Source organism: Macrobrachium rosenbergii, chromosome 4, assembly GCF_040412425.1.
Source record: "Macrobrachium rosenbergii isolate ZJJX-2024 chromosome 4, ASM4041242v1, whole genome shotgun sequence".
Lineage (NCBI taxonomy): Eukaryota > Metazoa > Arthropoda > Malacostraca > Decapoda > Palaemonidae > Macrobrachium > Macrobrachium rosenbergii.
The window spans coordinates 59,371,395-59,390,513 of NC_089744.1; the positions used below are offsets into that span (position 1 = coordinate 59,371,395).

Sequence of the window (19,119 nt, forward strand, 5' to 3'; positions counted from 1 at the left end):
AGGCAATTAATCAATTACCATTAATTACCTTTTCACTGCTGACGTAACAAAATAAAAATATAAGTAACTCATTGTAAATAGCTACAGCAGGATAGACTAATGAGTGGTTGGGGAGGGGAGAAATAGAGGGTGGGGGGGAACGATTAACTGACCTTGCAAAAATGAGCCCAGTGCTGTATCACTCAGTCAGTTGATTAATTTCACCTTCATGGGTTATTTGTTATACATCTTCTTTTCCGATTGTCAGAACTTGGTGACTTGAGGAAGGACTCGCCAACTATGCAGTGGAGTCAGGCATTTGAGTTAATGACTAATCATTTAGGGGATTTTAATATCCAATTGGAGATTTATAATAGCTACTATTCTTTATGGCCAAGAATTTTTTGGAACTATTGGTTTATTATATACTGTATATATATGTACATATATAATATTTATATATGTATATATACACATATATAATTCACGTATATTTACATATATGACTGGGCCGTGTTATGTAAATGAATATTTATTTACATAATTTCTTAAATGTATCAGACTCACGAAACAAAACTATTCATTTATAAAAAGAGTATAATAGAAGTATTGAAAATGTTTCAACACAGGCTATTAGAGGCGTTTTTGTCTGAAGGGCTTAATGACTCCATTGGACAAAGACTTCTTAGAAAGACCACTAAAGCAAAGGGCCACTCTTTCATGTAAGAGTGGGTACATTAGTCATACGGCTTGTATGTGCGGTTTTATTCATTCTCAATTATTTGGGTTTTATTATTCTATGTTATGAGATGATTTTTAGGAAAGGAATGTTATCCTAATATTTCATATCTCTGTCTGTTATGCTAATTTGTAATGAAAAGATTGTTCTTATTCTTAAAATCGAAGAAGTAGAGCAGTTTTTTTATTTCCTTTAGTCGCGGTCGTTTACGAGATGTTTTTTTTATTTGTTGCTAGGAATGACAGATTTTATGACTTTTAACCATAAAATAAAGTAATTGTAACCTCAACTTGTTAAGGCTAGTAGGTAATAAATTGTGAAATAATGAAAGAAGTAATTTTATGTATTTTTATTATTTTATCTATGGTTTCTGATGCCATAGAAAAATGTCTGTTAAAACGAATACGCAACTAAAATTGAACTTATTTTTTCTTTAGTATATGTACCGCTTTCAAGTGAGGATTTTTGTAAATGTGGGTTGTTGTCAGTTTGTTTGCACGCCATAAAATACTATTTTGATATACGCTGTTTACACAGTTTCATCTCTGTAAATACAATATGTGCCTGTCTCAAATTTAATACCAGTAAGTGATATAGGGAAATTTTGCTCAATTCTATAGTAGTTCACCGAGGAATCGAGTTAATTGTTACCTGAGGCTTTGTCACTTTTACCTACCAGAAAGAGAAAAGCTTCAGTTTTCTAGTAAAGTAAAAATATATAAAGAAGCGTTATTTCAATGGTTTTCCCTGAGACCTGACAAAAACGATGTGTTGAGAAGATGAAGATAGGCAATCGTGGTGGCTCAAAAATAATGTAGAAAAAATTAACTAAGAAGACATACAATGAAGGTGGATGAAGCAGTATGTTGGAAAGCTCTCCTTTTCGGTTCCATGTTATTTTTTTATATATGTCTCACTTTTAGGATACAATACAAACTAAATTCTTAAAAAATAGTTAAACTGTATGCCACACTCTTTGTTTTTCTAACATTTATAGAAATGCTTTAATCTTTATTAATCCATGTTTCTCTTCATTTCCAGAAAGCCAGGCTACATGAAGAATGACGAGGCAGTAGCGTAAAACATGGCTTTTAAAATTCTGGATATCTTTCTTGCATCAAGAATTAATTTTACACGCTAGCTATGTTATTTTGAAGAATACTGGATGGCACATTAGTTGAAAATCATCTAAGCAAACCAGGTAGGCCATATCTCAGATTTCAGATTTATAGTTGATGAAAACATCAAATCGGTTGGCATCAAAAAGTGTTCTTGACCCAGGCAACGGGAGCACTTTCTACTTCACTGCTCTTATACCAAACACCCTCAATATTCTTATTGTTGTATCCTTGTTCCGAGAATTTTGCATATCATTGAACAGGGCAGTCTTCCCAGCTGCAGCTATTAGCAATCATTTACTTTTCTAAAAAAAAATATTTTTATTGTATGAAAAATAGGGTAAATCGATGAGACATTTTTTCGTTTTGCTTTGTGTTGTTCCTTTCTGTCTAACGCATTATTTCAGCTGACAATAGTGCAGTAGACCCTACCATTCGACAACAGAACTATCCATATATATATATATATATATATATATATATATATATATATATATATATATATATATATATATATATATATATATATATATATATATATATATATATATATATATATATATATATATATATATATATATATATATATATATATATTTACATATGAATGTATATATATGTATGTTTGTATACATCTAAGACATAGATGCAGAGACAAAAGCAATAGTGAATTGAAATAACACAATGAATATTTGATAGAAAACAGGCAAACGGTGGAATAAATATGAACGCGCGCTAAAGAATAAATGTAATCCAAACATACCGTGAGATACAAACAGTATGCGTGTTTAAAGGATGGAACATTCAGTGGGAAAAGTGATCGAAGCATATTCAGAAGTACTCAGTTTGATACCTTTCACTAATATGTGCAGGGCCCTTAGTCATACTATAACCTTTAATTAATAATATAAAGCGAAATGAAATATACCTGCGATTGAAATCATTTAGAATGATATTTGTGAACCTTAGTGTCACCCCCAAAACCGCATGTGCGTATGCATGTAGAAATAGATTTTAGTAAGGATATCGTCCCTAGTTGGTCTTCGAATCTCTAATATACCACCAAAGTTTAAAAAAAAAAACTTTTAGGGAATTAATCTTGACATAAATGTTACTTTCTGCTTTAGGAGATGAGTAACTTTATGTTAAAAAAATTATAATGAAATATTGGTAAAACTTAGGCAAAGATTCGTTACGGTTATAATGTAAATATTTAGATATGCTGGGGAACTCATTCGTATCGTATCCGCTGAATTTTATGTATACATCAGGGAAAAATCAACAAACAAAAGCGTGAATAAGTCCTTGAAAAAAATAGCAGTTTTAGAATTGTAGAATTTGTAATTAACCGTTGCCAAAAAGGATTAACATAAGTGGTCTTTAATCCTTTCGTGTAGATTTGATGCTGAAATTGACGAATATCGTAAAGCCACCTATAACGTTCTTGTAACTTTAAAGCTCAACAACAGGGAGTACAATTTAACGCAGATATTGAGTTAAATTATTTTTTACGCTATACATCAACCTTAACGGATAATTGCAAACGAACCTTCATATCCACATGCAGTAAGTAACCACACAAACTATGTATAATATACAGTATATAATATATATATATATATATATATATATATATATATATATATATATATATATATATATATATATATATATATATATATATATATATATATATATATATATATATATATATATATATATATATATATTCTCACTTATTCACGTGACTTTTTATGCTCAAATATTAATTCCCAAATATCCAATAAATATTGAATTTTTCGCACACTTCCATATTATCAGTGCTTATGTCCCAACCAGAATTCGAACCTATAACTGTTATATTTGACGTAGAGACTGAAATCGACAAAAATATGTACAGCAAAATGGAATTCAACATATATATCTCTTAAGAGCCGAATGGGCATGTCTCTGTTTCCTTAATATCATCCTTAAAATTTCTTTACTCTAACCTTCGGAGGTTCGAATCTTACCTGAGAAGTAAAATCTCATATATATATATATATATATATATATATATATATATATATATATATATATATATATATATATATATAAATATATATATATATATATATATATATATATATATATATATATATATATATATATATATATATTCTTACGATCTCGCCTCTCCGAGACCAACAGGTTCTTAACAAAAACAAGCAATTGGGCCGTAATGACTGACGAGAGGTGACAAACAGAGGAGAAAGGAGCAGAACAATACCAAAAAGTGACCTTAATATTAATTTATTTACAACAAATTTTTATACATATTTACAAATGAGTCAAGGTTTTGGAGAATAGAAACATAAAGCAAATGACCAATACCAAAACAAACAATCAGATTACATGGTTCCACATATGTTACTTTAAATTCAACAGTTCTCAATAAAAACCACAAAATAAATAATGTCCAGGAGCAGCATCACACAAACATAAAAACGAAATATTAATAAATCCCTAAATAACTGTCCAGCAGCAGCACTACACAAATACAAAAATGAAATATTAATCATTACAAACTTTCAGAGCCATACTTGCTCATTAACCACAATTACACGAGCCACTCGCTCAATAATATACAACAACCATAACCTTTTGCTCAGCCTTTTGCTCCACTCAGTACATGAGAGCCTTTTGCTCCACTCAGTACATGAGAGCCTTTTGCTCCATATACAAAAATAACTCAAGAGCCTTTTGCTCAACAAAATATTAAGAGCTTTGTGCTCTACTCCATACCACAACTCCACGAGAGCCTTTTGCTCCACCAGCAGTAATAGTTACTAAAAACATGGTCTGGTCACGACCTCCTCCTGAAGTCCATCAGCCCAGCGACGCTTCAAGTCTGCCGATGTGGCCATCACCCTCCAACCAGGTGGTACTCGAGAAACTGCTGTCGCTGCCATCACCCACAAGGTGATCCTCAGAAACTGCTGCTACTGTGTTCTCGACGGAACATTGTCGAGAACCTGCCGTTCTGCTTTCCAAAACCTGACTGATGCTGTCAAGCACCCCATGACAGACGCCAACTCCTTACTCAAAGGAAACAAAAAAGGTAAAGAGGCAACAACCCATCAAGGGAAGAATTGGCAAATGATTGTTCCTCACAATACACACACACACACACACACACACACACATACATATATATATATATATATATATATATATATATATATATATATATATATATATATATATATATATATATATATATATATATATATATATATATATATATATATATATATATATATATATATATATATATATTTGCATGTGTATATATATGGGGTTTTCTACGTTTGTCTATTTTACAAGAAGGATCCCTAGTTGATCAAATATTGTATATCTTAATTAGTCTGTGTTCATATCCTGTATACATGTATGTGTTTGTGTGTGTATGATATTTGGTATATGAACACATACTAGATATACAGTCTATGATTAACTAGAAATCCTTCTTGAAAAACAGCCAAATGTAGAAAAGCAGGTAGACAGGTAACCAGAGAGGAAAACTGAGGACACAAATAATGCCTCTCGTATACTAAAAACGCTAGGCGACTAATATTAACTACAGAAAAAGCGTAATATTTAAAAAGGAAAGGAAGTGGAAGGTTTCCATCTTTTCTTGTGTAACAGAATAATATCTTGTTTAAAGGCAAAAGTTCTCATAGTTCACCAAGTTTAATTGAATTCTGAGAGACATTTTTTGGGAAAGTTAAAATTGTAGAGTTTGGACTCCGGAGAGCTTGACTTCGCTTGTGCTTCTTATTTTTTATAGTGGATTAAAAAGTAGAGAGGAATCATATCTGAATAACTATTCGCTCACAGCCAATCATCGTGGATGAAACAAAGAACTCTCTTTCCAGCAAATAAACAATTAGATTTGTGTGAATACATAACACTAAATGAAACAATCGAAAAAAATACACCCATTTTTAAAAGTGTTATGTCGATATTGAAGAGACTACATCAACTTAGTTAGTGGAAAGATGTGTTGCCGTCTTTAAAACGGGGATATTTACGATAGAGAAAATGTGGCCTCGTTAATCAGAAGCTGACAGCAGATAATTACGGGTTGGCAGCCGAGATTTATTCAGATTAAGATCTTTATTTCAGTCGATGAAACGGCTTTGTTACTCAAGTCTTTGCATCGACATGATTCTTCGCAGTTTCTACATACTATGATATTTGAAACATTTTGTTCATTCATATTGTTTTTTAAACATTAGTTTGTTTAGCTAAAATTAGATCAGTATTTTTTATTTGTTTCCCATAAATATCATCTCTTTAGTGGACTGTCGCCGACTTTTGTCTTAAATCTTACTTTGCTTCTGATTCTACATTTGGTGATTCCAGCAAGTTCTCGTGTGAATATAATGGTCCTTGTTCTATGAATTATTTTGTTTGTACTTTGTCCTTCATTATATATATATATATATATATATATATATATATATATATATATATATATATATATATATATATATATATATATATATAATATATATAAATATATATATTTTATATATATATATATATATATATATATATATATATATATATATATATATATATATATATTTTATACCTACATACTTACATATATATATATATATATATATATATATATATATATATATATATATATATAATGTATATATGTATATATATATTGCATAATTTTTGACTCCTAGTTATTATATTCAAGGCCTCATATTTTTTCTAGTTGACTTTGTAATAAATAATAATTTGCTATTTTTGACTACCAGATGATAATCGTGTATTTTTACAGAATTTTTTTTCCACATAAAAGTGTTATTGGTTTTATATTTGTTTAAAAAAAGGACATTGCTCTTTGCATATGACATGCACAGCTTCGGGGATATTCAAAAGGATGTGAAAGAAACTAATGCAATTTAATGAGGATCTTCTGAATTTCCTTGAAGTGAAATGCGTCAGTATTTATGAATAACACCAAAAATAACCCATTGCGTGTCTCACAAGTTTTTCATATTAAACCCTGGAATGTCATGTCTCATAGACCTGCTCTTCTGTCCTTATTTTTCACACAAAGTTATAAAGAGACTAATAAGGGATAATGGAGAGAGAGAGAGAGAGAGAGAGAAAACGACGGTATTAAACTCGGGAGATAAAAGCTATTCTAGCTGTTTACCCATTGTATGGCGGGCTAAAGCTTTCCAATCGGAGAGATTAATGTTAATTTAAGCACAATTTCCGTCAAGAATAGTTTGATGAAGAGAGAGAAAGAGCTAGCTACAATAATTTTCTCCTTGTCGGCGGACAATAGTCTAGTAAGAGCCCTCCTCTCTCTCTCTCTCTCTTGGTCTCTTTCTTTTCCTTCCTCCGCCTCCATCTCTTTCTTCTCCTCCTCCTCCTCCTCCTCCTCCTCCTCCTCCTCCTCCTCCTCCTCCCCCCCCCCCTCCCCTTCCCCCCTCCTCCTTCCCCTCCTCCTCCTCTTCCCACTCGGCCTCCTCCTCCACCAACTGGAGCGAATGTCATCCGATTTCTCATGGCAAACAGGGCGTGCAAAATTAAATGAAATCCCCCGAAATGCCTTTTCATTTTATCCTCCAACTCCGGACAGACTCCAAACGCCTTCAAAGGGCATTCCCGCTCCTAATTTAATGTTAAAGAATTAATGTTATTCTTCTGACTCGCTTTTACTACAGCAGGTAATTTAAATTGCGATGGGCTGCTCGAATAACATTTGGGCTTTAATTTTCTGAGTTCGCTTCGCGACCAACAGTGAAATGCATCATTCTGAAGATCTTGGCCACGAGTCTTTAATATGACGCATTTATAGGCACCGTTTCACAAAACAAGGTTTCCTGGTGGATAGTTTGTTTGTATGTTAATCTAGGTTAATCAGATATCTAATGTTTTGGCTTTTTACGATAACTACTATAATTGTGACTCCCTCTCTTTCTCTAAATTAATTTATGCGAAGGTAAGGTAAAGTCCTCTCTCTCTCTCTTTTATATATATATATATATATATATATATATATATATATATATATATATATATATATATATATATATATATATATACGCACATACACATATTACAACTCCTATATTTAGACTTGGATGGTTACCACTAATGACTAAAGAAATGTTGCAAATTCCGCACGTCAAACTACCGCTAATTTGAACAAATGACGTTGCAAACGTTAAATTCCTCTGCCACTTTTCCTTTCCATAATAAGATTTCGGTACTCTCTGGATTATCAGATTCTTAGAAAGTAAACGAACCCGGACAAGAATTAAATAAATAATACAACTACTGAATTTTATCGAGTTGGTTAATGTAACAATACAGTATATTTAGCAGTATAATAAATTCTGGAAGAATGATAACGTTATGTCATCTCATCTCTTGCTCTGCTTGTTGTAGTTAGGATCGTATTGTACTGTTATACACATTTATATATCAAATTAATAAATACATGGCCACAAAACATATATGTATATATATAAATATGTATATATATATGTATATATAGTATATATATATATATATATATATATATATATATATATATATATATATATATATATATATATATGTATATGGATATGTATGTGTGTCATGTCTGTAAATATGTATTTGTGTGTGTGTTCGAATTCATACTTTAATATACGAACAAACAAGCACATATAACATAAAACTCTTCGTCTACACCGTAGGCAAATATATTTTTGAACAAACGGATTTGTTGAAAAAATCAAGGCATTATTAAGCAGTATGAACGGAGAAAAATTTTTCCTAAGATATAAGATATAAGATATAAGATATATATATATATATATATATATATATATATATATATATATATTTATATATATATATATATACTGTATATATATATACATATACATACTTACTTGATGTACTTCATGTACATATAATAATGCTAACAAGCATATTGATAAAAAATACCAAAATTCTCCGACAGGAAAGATTGTATTAAAATCCTTTTTGAAAAATGCCGATTTAACATAAGCACAAGACAGGTAAATACCCTGCTAATGAGGAAGCTATTTCCAGTGAAACGTGAGACTTTGGAACATTTTTATACAGTTTATCAGTGCGCTTTTAACTTTCAGTAACTTTTTCATTGTCTCGACCAACAAAGGCTATTGCCTGTTGTCAGTGGTTTGAATAATCCTGAGAAAGGGAACAGCCCCTTTTTCTTCTTGTCAGTGTGTGCATGTAACGTATTAAATATAAAGAACCCACTTTTATTTTGTAATCTATAATAATTGAAACCAAGACATCTTGGATCCAACAATAACAGTGAATCTCTCTGAACTTCTAACAAAAGGACTGATTAGAAATAAGGCAACGGTAAACAGTTTCAACGAAAATTAGCGAGGGGATACTAAGACTTCTAACAGCGTTTCAGGCATTGCTATTCCATGTATCTCGATAACAAAAAGTCAAACAGAGTAGTAGAGACCTTTTCTTAGGTTAACTAATCATCCTTTATATACGGGTGCATTCTACCCTAATATACATCAGGTGTATATGTTGCCCAAATGAGAGGAAATTTCATTGCTTACCTGTTACTATAATGTCGAGACGTCCCATCTAGTGGTAGCACTGATAGCGACCGCATCAAAAGGCTACCGGTAGTGTGTATCTGTACTTACTCACTCTGCATTCTTTCTCTCTCTCTCAGGTCTGCAGCGAAACAAGCTTTACCCAAAATAATTTATTTGAAAAAATCTCACATAACTATAGCCTCCTCGCACTAACCTGACGGAGAAGCCCCGCCCACCACTGTAACTGCATAGATTGCAGGGTTCGTCAGTATTGTATCTGTTTCGAATTTAATCAATAACAAGCATACAAAATATAGCATATCATTATAAAACTTGATGTAATATATAAATTTCTATTCTTTCTGCATAGTTGCTGTCACTGAAACACTTTTCGTTGTATAAAAAAACGAAGAAAAAAAAAAAACACGAGTGCAACTGGATGAAAAGAAAGGGAGGAGTGCTGGTTAATGGAACAGCCATTGTTTTGGCGGGATATGGAATCTTACACTTGTCACCTCATCAGCTGATTTCATTGATGTCAACAAATTTCTGATATTTTTCATCCCATTTGAAGGTAAATACTTACATAGCTTCATATATTTACCTATTTAATTTCCTGCGTAATCTTACACAAAGTAAAGGTGTCTTTTTATATTTATATTCGTAATGAGCGATCGGAGGAGGATCAGGTAAGGATTTTCCCCAGCTCTCCAGTTCCAATCCAGTTGTTCAAGGCCACACGTGTCTGTAGATGGTTGGTTAGGAATGGAAGGTTTGATCCAGTTCAACGAAGTGGGGTAAACTTTCAGAAAATTGTAGATATCTCCTAACAAATAAAGTAAAAAAAAAAAAAAAAACTGGTCTAAAACGAGGCATTTTCTTCCATCCATTTTGTTTTAATTATTTTTTGTATTTTATTTTTATCTTATTTTTTTTTTGTTTATCCAATGGCAATATTGAGTACCAGTATATGATTTTATTACAGAGCTGAACTAGAGTTACTAGAGTGCTTATTCCATGTGTAGTCAAACTCAGAAATCATCGCTAGAATTTAGAATACTGTACTTGGAGATAGTTGCAGTTCACAGATCGGTTAGGCTATTTACTAAAATTCCTTGGTTAAGTGGTTGAATCTGGCGGAGCCGATTGGTAGCCTCGTATGGGTCTAGTTCCAATAATTGTATAAACCCAAAAATTATATCTCTTCTTTATTTACCCTTTGTTTTATGCGACCATACATTTAAGCAATTATATTATGAGGTTTGTTTATGAATTTATGCAGTCGTATTGTAAATTAAGCTGTAGGCTATAGGCCTATGTGTGGTTAATTGCTTTCGTTTGCTAACATTCACTTGTAAATTATAACTTTAACGTTATGTCATTTTAATACATGTTTCTTGGCATATAGGAAAGATACATACATATAATTTTTCGACATATATTTCCCGATTCAGCATTATTATTACTCAATAAATACATTAAAAACTATATAGCTTTTATATTTCCCCTTCAATTAGCTCGAAAATAGCATAAAATTTACGTAGTCCTACAGCAAAGAGTATTGCTCTTACGATTAAACCCAAACATAAATTCAAATACAAATTAAAGATTAGTTAATCAGTAAAAATGATTATTTGTGTTGTCGCCAAAACAATGGTTGTTCCATTAACCAGCACGCCTCCCCTTTCTTTGCATACAGTTGCACTCGTGTTTTTTCTTCTTTTGTTTTTATACAATGACAAGTATTTCAGTGACAGAAACTATGCAGAAAGAATAGAAATTTATATATTGCATCAAGATTTTTGTAATGATATGCTATATTTTGTATGCTTGTTAATGATTAAATTCGAAATACATGCAATATTGACGAATTCTGCGAGCTATGCAGTTACAATGGTGTATGGGGCTTCTCCGCCAGGTTAGTGCGAGGAGACTATAGATTGCAAGAAATAAGAGGTGAAATAAAATAGAATATAAAGTTCCCAAAAGATCAATCATATTAGTCTATCATATTTTAACTAATTAATGTCTTTACACTGTGATGCATTAGGTCAAAATAAGTCAAAGTCCAGTACATTCCCAATGAGTACATCTTCAACCTCTATCTCAGTGAAACATCTGAAGAAGTCAAATAAATCTCTCATTAACCCAAAATGCATAAAAAAATAAAGATATTGGAATTCCTCCCATGTTACTTACAAAGTACACACAATACAGTACATGCTTGAAAAAAAAAAGACAATATATAAATGAAAAAAGCAATCTACGGTTTGGGAAATTAAACGTGGTACCTACCTCCAAACAGCAATGATCACAGTCTTAATCGATAAATCTCGAACTACAAAGCCTTCACTAAAGACTAAGTTGTAATAATGTTCAATGTAGGTCTTCGAATGATCCGTTTTACCAAAACAAATCCCTTCACACCCTGGGACTCCACCCAAAAGAAATGCACATAAACACGTTTCCACTGGAACCTGGACATTTCCGGCAAACTCAGTCACGAAGTTGTGTGACAAGTTCCCACGCCTTGAGAATACCTGACGTCACAGTTTTACTTAACTAGGAAATGCATTGGATAACAGCTAAACATCCTCTCAAGGATTTTGGGAAAGTTTTTCTCCACACTTGTTAATTAAACATCTACTGTGTATTGTAATTCATAACATACTTGTGACCTATAAGCTTTTCATATATATTCCCAAGGGATACTGAATTGTGTCCTAAATTCTACGTTTAATTCTTGAGCTACGGGAATCAGCGTGAAAGACTTTTGCCCATTTCATCAATGGCTGTGGCCTGTATATGTAAAATACTCATGGGATTGAGAACTTTCATGAAAGCTGAGAAAGGAAGATCATTCTGCACAGGATAGCATGATGACAAGGTTCATTTTTGGCAAAGAGCATTCATCGGTGTGAAGAAAATGCACTTGAAATAGCACTCCTAAAAGCCTTTTGAATTATGTATTTACTTTTTGTTATTTTGGAAGGGATTCTTGAATGAATTTTATATTTACTGAAGTCTAAGATGCGACATGCTCTTGTTTGATCGCTTAGCTAGTCAGCCTTTGAGGTACATCACATTAACGTTACTGGAAACTGAAATAGAGGAGATTAGTTCAACTTTGCGATCGGATAGAACCAAATCGGAAGAGTTAACTTTTCCAACTAAAAATTTCAGCCCCATTGTATGTGGAGCCAGTTAAAGAGAGCTTTTATGAGAACACCTGCCCTACATTGAACTTTCCTCATAGGTACCATGGGTCTAGATGTGAGTCAGATTTTTAAAATTTCATGTATGCTATGGTAGATGTCTAATTGTCCTTTTCATTCTGATACCGGTTAAAGTTGTTCGTAAAATTTTTATTTGTACGATATGTATTTCCGTTTTAAACGGTTGCAAGGTTATCTTGTGATCTTTAATCACGCAAGCCAGTAATAGCAAGTTCATTAATCATGCTAATGTTTGTTATTTCTCTAAAATCGTCAAATGAATGGTAAACTTCAGGCTATCCAACAATTTTATGAATATTGTTGATCGTAAAACAGGGCTTCTTTGTTGCTACTGACCTCCCCTAAACTTCTTGCTAATATCACACTAGCTGCTTGGGTTTCAAAGAGATGTTAGGTGCAATTTAAGATATAAAAGATAATTATTCAGTTTTTCCCTCTCCTCTGCAGTAAGGTACAATCGTTCATTATCAGCGGACCGCAGATTAGGACTAATAATAGATTATCAAACACGTAACCCTGTAATGGGTCATAACTTAAAGGTCGAGTCTGAAGACTTTTCTTTCCTGCTGGTAGGAAGTACTGAAGTTAAATCAGTGATATATGACAGCTGAGCTAATAAATTACTTTCCTTTGTTCCTGTTATGAGTTATATTTCTATTGCCCATCTTATTCTTATCGAGATTTTCATCTTCAATAATTTCCAACAATCGAAGTTCGGAAGAGAATAAATCAGTGATGGGGAAAGAAAGTTCCATTGTGTCAGATGAGTCACTGCAATACAGCACATAAGAAATCTAAAAACCGAACAAATATTCACCTAGTTCTTTCAGTAGGATACTTCATATATTGTACACCGTTCTCAAATCATCATTTTTCATTATTAGTAGTATTTGCCGGCATCAGTAGTCACTGGTTAATAACACTTTCTCTCGCCATTCACTTTAAAATTAAACTTTTGCTTTTATGTTGCATCAGGACACAATATCCTGCGGTATTATTTTGGAAATATGAGAAAATCGAGCAATTTAGTGGTCAATGAGTTTTCCGTGTGATGAATATGACTAGTAGACGCAGCAGCAGAATTCTGCTTGAGAGTGCACATGTGCAGGCTTATAATAGCCATAATCATTGCATATTTTCTTGTGTTTGTGTCTCTATGAATGAGTATAGGAAATCGTACCATGGTAAGAGTAGCAAGAGAGGAAAAATTGCGAAAAAAATAGTTATGTGGTAAATTTGAAGATGATTAAAACTAATCTTCCACAAAACTCCCCGCATGTTTCAGTAGAAAAATATCGCATAACTGAACTAGTATGTTGGAGTGCAATGAAGTATTTGCCTAAAAAAAAAGAGCAAAATAAACATAATAGAGGCTCCAGAATTTGCTCTTCACATAATCTGAGTAACGAAATTCCTGGTTTATCTTTCTGACGGACCACTATATTTAATGTACTGAAAGTTTGGTGAATATCCCTTGTACAATTTTGATATAAGAACTGCGAACTCTGCGAACGAATGCTATATCATTTTTCATCTCACTATTAGTAATTTAACATCTTAAAATTTCAGCAAAATAAACGTTTTTAGTATGTCTAGGACCCTTAATGATGAGTATTATTACAATAATATTCAGTTTTAAAGAGCATGTTCAATTCGCAAGCTGGGCAACATTTTCACGCCGTCCCTTCTTTTCCGTTTTTTCAGTTTTGTTCACCTTGCGGCTGTCTCATTCAGTTCTTTGGAGTTTTTACAGCAAAGAAAGCAGAGAATGATGTAAGAGCAAACTGGACAGACCCATGAGGAGAATCCTCTGCATCGCAGCAACATATCCCATTTGATGAAATGGCTGGATTGCTCTGGTGAGTTTGTCCAATGACTGACCAGTATTCCGAAATTATCTGTTAGTCGATTAAAAATGTTTTATCGGTTTTCTTCGGGTTATAGGTTTCGTTTTCAAGTTTACCTCTCTTAGTTATATCAACAGTTCTATTACTGCAACACTGTTTTATCTACACACCTTCACAACACTAAGTGATAAATGACTGAGGAAATATGGAATAACGATGACACTGGAAACGATAGCTCCTTGTGTAACGTCTGCTTTTGAAAGTAAAAAGAAAAACAAATTCATCCTCACTTCAACAAAAATATATGCGTCAGTACAATACTTAGAAAAAAACTTCGTATATCCTTAAAAATATGCATTATAATGTAAGTAATAAACCGAAATAGAAAAACCTGACTTCTACTTTCTCTGTGGACGTTGAGCATGTTATTAGTAAAGACGTGCGTCCAAAGACCATTGTTGTTGTGATGACAGCCTATACAAATTACATTTCCATCTTGTCTTATCTTTTGAGAGAGCGAGAGTATCGTGTAATTCATGTCTTCGAGTTTTATGGAAAGAAATGATATTAGAAAACGATATATTCAACGAAAAACATACAGAGTTCAGATTTTCTTCTATTATTTGGGGCTCTATCCTTTTTTTCTGGATTGATTTGTGGATAGAAACTAGACTATTACAACTCACTACAAATCTAAGAAATTTCTCTAGTACATATGTAACTATATGATAAGAAATTTAAAGGAAAATGTCACACGCACTCAAGAGTAAGCTGTCCGTTTTATTGGTGAACCGAAAAATCTTACTACTGTACAAATTAATTTTTAAAGCTACTAGGTAACATTTGTACGTGAATACATAAGCACTCGTATTCGCAGTCGATTTCGAAATCATTCAGTTAGATTATCCAAGGACAGTAAACTGGGAGGTTGAATATCCCTCGGGATTAGCTGCGTGAGAGTCGGGAGAGAAACTATTTCGTTTTCAGATATAACATTCTCATGCTATGTACTCCATCCCGAGATGATTAAATAAAGGTATGAAACTAGAAACGATGAAAATGAAGTTACATAGACTTTCTCGAAATTCAGGAAATTGTATTTTCCAACGTAAGTTTATGAACCAAATATTAAGACTAGATTTTTGTGACTGAAGCTTTTAATAACATTCACTTTTAAGTGAATAAATGAAATGCCAGCTGCCCTTGCTATCCTGTGTAGATACTGATAACATCATAGGAAAGAAAATGGTTACTTTTAATTTTCAGTTATCGTTTCTTGACTGAGCACAGCATTCCCATGGTAAAACGACTGTTTCTTTTCGTAGTTTCCTTCTGCAGACAAAAAGGAAAAACTTATGTATCACCTAATCTAAATAAACAAAACTTCCTACCTCACACACACACACCCGTGAAAGTCTCTGCTATAAAGCACAGTGCACGTTGTCATCATGATGGAAATATCAGAAAAAAACATATAATAGAATTGACACTGAAGAAATTTATTCGTAATGAGATTCTCTTTCAGGGAACCTTCTCAATTATGGCAAACAAACTGCAAAAGCCGTGTTTTGTAAAATGGTGCCTATAAATGCGCCATATTAAAAACTCGTGGCCAAGATCTTCAGAATGATGCATTTCACTGTTGGTCGCGAAGCGAACTCAGAAAATTAAAGCCCAAATGCTATTCGAGCAGCCCATCGCAATTTAAATTACCTGCTGTAGTAAAAGCGAGTCAGAAGAATAACATTAATTCTTTAACATTAAATTAGGAGCGGGAATGCCCTTTGAAGGCGTTTGGAGACTGTCCGGAGTTGGAGGATAAAATGAAAAGGCATTTTGGGGGATTTCATTTAATTTTGCACGCCCTGTTTGCCATGAGAAATCGGATGACATTCGCTCCAGTTGGTGGAGGAGGAGGTCGAGTAGGAAGAGGAGGCGGAAGAGGGAGAGAGAAAAACAGCAAGAGAGAGAAAGAGAGAGGGGGCGGGTTACTAAACTATTGTCCGCCGACAAGGGGAAAATTATTGTAGCTCTCTCTCTCTCTCTCTCTCTCTCTTCGTCATACTATTCTTGACGGAAATTTTGCTTCAGTTATCATATATTTTTTTTTTCACTCAAAAAGCTTTTATCAATAGCTTTTATCGTCTGAGAATAATGCCGTTGTTCTGCTCTGTCACTCCATTTACAACTATGGCTTATTAGACTTTTTTCTTTATGTGAAAACAAGGACCGAAGAGCAAATACCTAAGAAATGACGTTCCAGGAGAGAGAAAGAGGGAGGGTACTGAACGATCGTCCGCGCCAAGAGGAAATTATTGTAGCTAGTGCTCTCTCTCTCTCTCTCTCTCTCTCTCTCTCTCTCTCTCTTGAAGTTATCTTTTTTATTTGTTAAATACGTTCTTCGTTAAAGTGTTACTGGGAAAAGTCATCAGGTTAGACTGGCATTACATGTTATTTTTTTTTATATTCTGAGCAAAGGCAAGTTTTTGATGCATTTTAACCTTCCCACATTAACATTCAACTCCTGTGCTAAACAGTACCTTTCTCTCTCTCTCTCTCTCTCTCTCTCTCTCTCTCTCTCTCTCTCTCTCTCTCTCTCTCTCCAGATTGATGGACTTGAGTTCGATTCTTGAATAGGCCAAGGAGACCCGAATGGTTGTGTTGACTAAAATCCAGTATAGCTCTGGTGACCTTAGCAATGAATTCGGTATCTAGTTGTTAGTCGACTGTTATGGGCCGCAGCTAGGTGGAGAGAGAGGAAATGAGTAGGAGAGAAAGTGAGAGAAAAAAAAATCACTAATCGTGACTGTTCATTGCGGCATCAAAGTGTATACCAGGAAACTGGGAAGACTTCAGTGGGATATTCACACCTCTAGAGTGGAACCGTTCATAAGATTCTGTTTTTCCGAAATTTAAGTCAACCAGGAAGACCAAAGACCAATACTCTCAGGTACGAGGTTCAGTTGCTTCATTTGTGAATGATTTGAGCTTTATGCATATTTATCTGTATTTCTCTTTGTTGTTCACTTCCATATTTCATTTCGTGGGAAACCGGAGGGATCCTCTTGTGACTTTTGATACTTGTACGTACTTTTGGGAGTCAATGACAATGTGGATACAGTTTAAATTGGATAAAAATGGCTGTTTTGAATTTTAAAAAATGCCGTTTTAAATTGCGGAATAATAAAAAAGGAAATAAATCAAGCCTTACAGAAAATCTAATTATTTGCCGTCAAGGTATGTCAACAGGTACATTGACAATTGACACATAAATACGATAGTAAAGGTCATAGGAATAAAGTTGATGACAAGCGTAACTATTAACAGTTTTATGATACAATCAGATTAACAATGAGAGAGTATTTAAAGAAATCGTACTGAATGAAGCCGAACAAAGACTAACGCAAAAAAGCTATTTTGTAGCAGAAAGCAAAGACTTTAGACTGAATAAATCTTGGCGCCGACCCGTAATTATCCGCTGTCAGCTTCTGATTAACGAGGCCACATTTTCTTTACCGTGAACATCTTAAATCTAAAGACTGGAAAGCCAAGTCTTATCATTGACCAAGTTACTTCCGGCTGTGAAAATGCTGAAAGGAATAGACAACAAAACGAAACATTTTTTTCTGATTTTTAAAAATTTCATCAGGAAATCATAAATATTATGTTGTATTTTTAAACGTTCTTTATTTGATCGATGATGATTTGTACTTGGAAAAATAAATTCAGCTATGATGAATACATAAGCAGTTGCAAAATTCGAAGTCAAGCCCTCAGAGTCCAAACTCTACAATTTTAACTTTCGCAAAAAAATGTCTCTCAGAATTCAATTAAACTTGGTGAACTATGCGAACTTTTGCCTTTAAACAAGATATTATTCTGTTACACAAGAAAAGATGAAAGTCTTCCGCTCCTTCCCTTTCAAAACTCTTGCCATTTTTCCAGATTTAATATTGCCTACGTTAATCTCGGTAATAACAATGTTCATAGTGTTTTAAAGTCTATTTAGATGAACATTATCTTCCCATATTTTTCTTTTGCTCTGTTTCCCTAAAACATTTTTCTATCCACACAAACTCTCTCTCTCTCTTCGTCTTACAGGATCTGCAGTTAACCAAAGATTATATGTTGCACAGAGTAAAAACGTGAAAAATATAAAACAAGATATGTATCCATGTAAGCACACTTGTTCGTATACGTAAATATGTAAATATATTTATTATTATGTTCTTACCTGCCCTACTTACTGTATTCCTTGTTCAGGGGTCCAATCCGGGGCTCTAGCTCGTGAAGAGGTGGGGGCGGGGCGTCGGCTTTCTAATACACCTTGAGATTCTGACTGCAATTGCTAGGTCAGGTAGGAAACTAAATAGGAAAAACAGTTGGGCTGAAGGCTGTTCTTCAACAAGGGACTGTTGCGGATAAACACTTAGGTTTACTTTAAATGGTATATATTTACAATTAAACACGTCAATCAGAAGACTGGGGAATGATAGGCAGATACAACAGGGGGCTGCCACGTGGTTAGTTATTCTAGCGCTGGTTCAAATACTGAAGAGACTGTGATTAATCCTCTTGAAA

At 33.4% G+C, this 19,119-nt stretch overlaps 1 protein-coding gene across 1 annotated transcript in view; it reads left to right on the plus strand.

Moving 5' to 3' along the window:
- Positions 1-19,119, plus strand: part of LOC136835035 (T-complex protein 1 subunit gamma-like) — a 772,440-nt gene that overhangs the window by 12,183 nt on the left and 741,138 nt on the right. Inside the window, exon 2 of the mRNA XM_067098148.1 lies at positions 1,760-1,919. The gene's annotated coding sequence lies outside the window, so the exon portion shown is untranslated. The remainder of the gene's footprint in view (positions 1-1,759; positions 1,920-19,119) is intronic.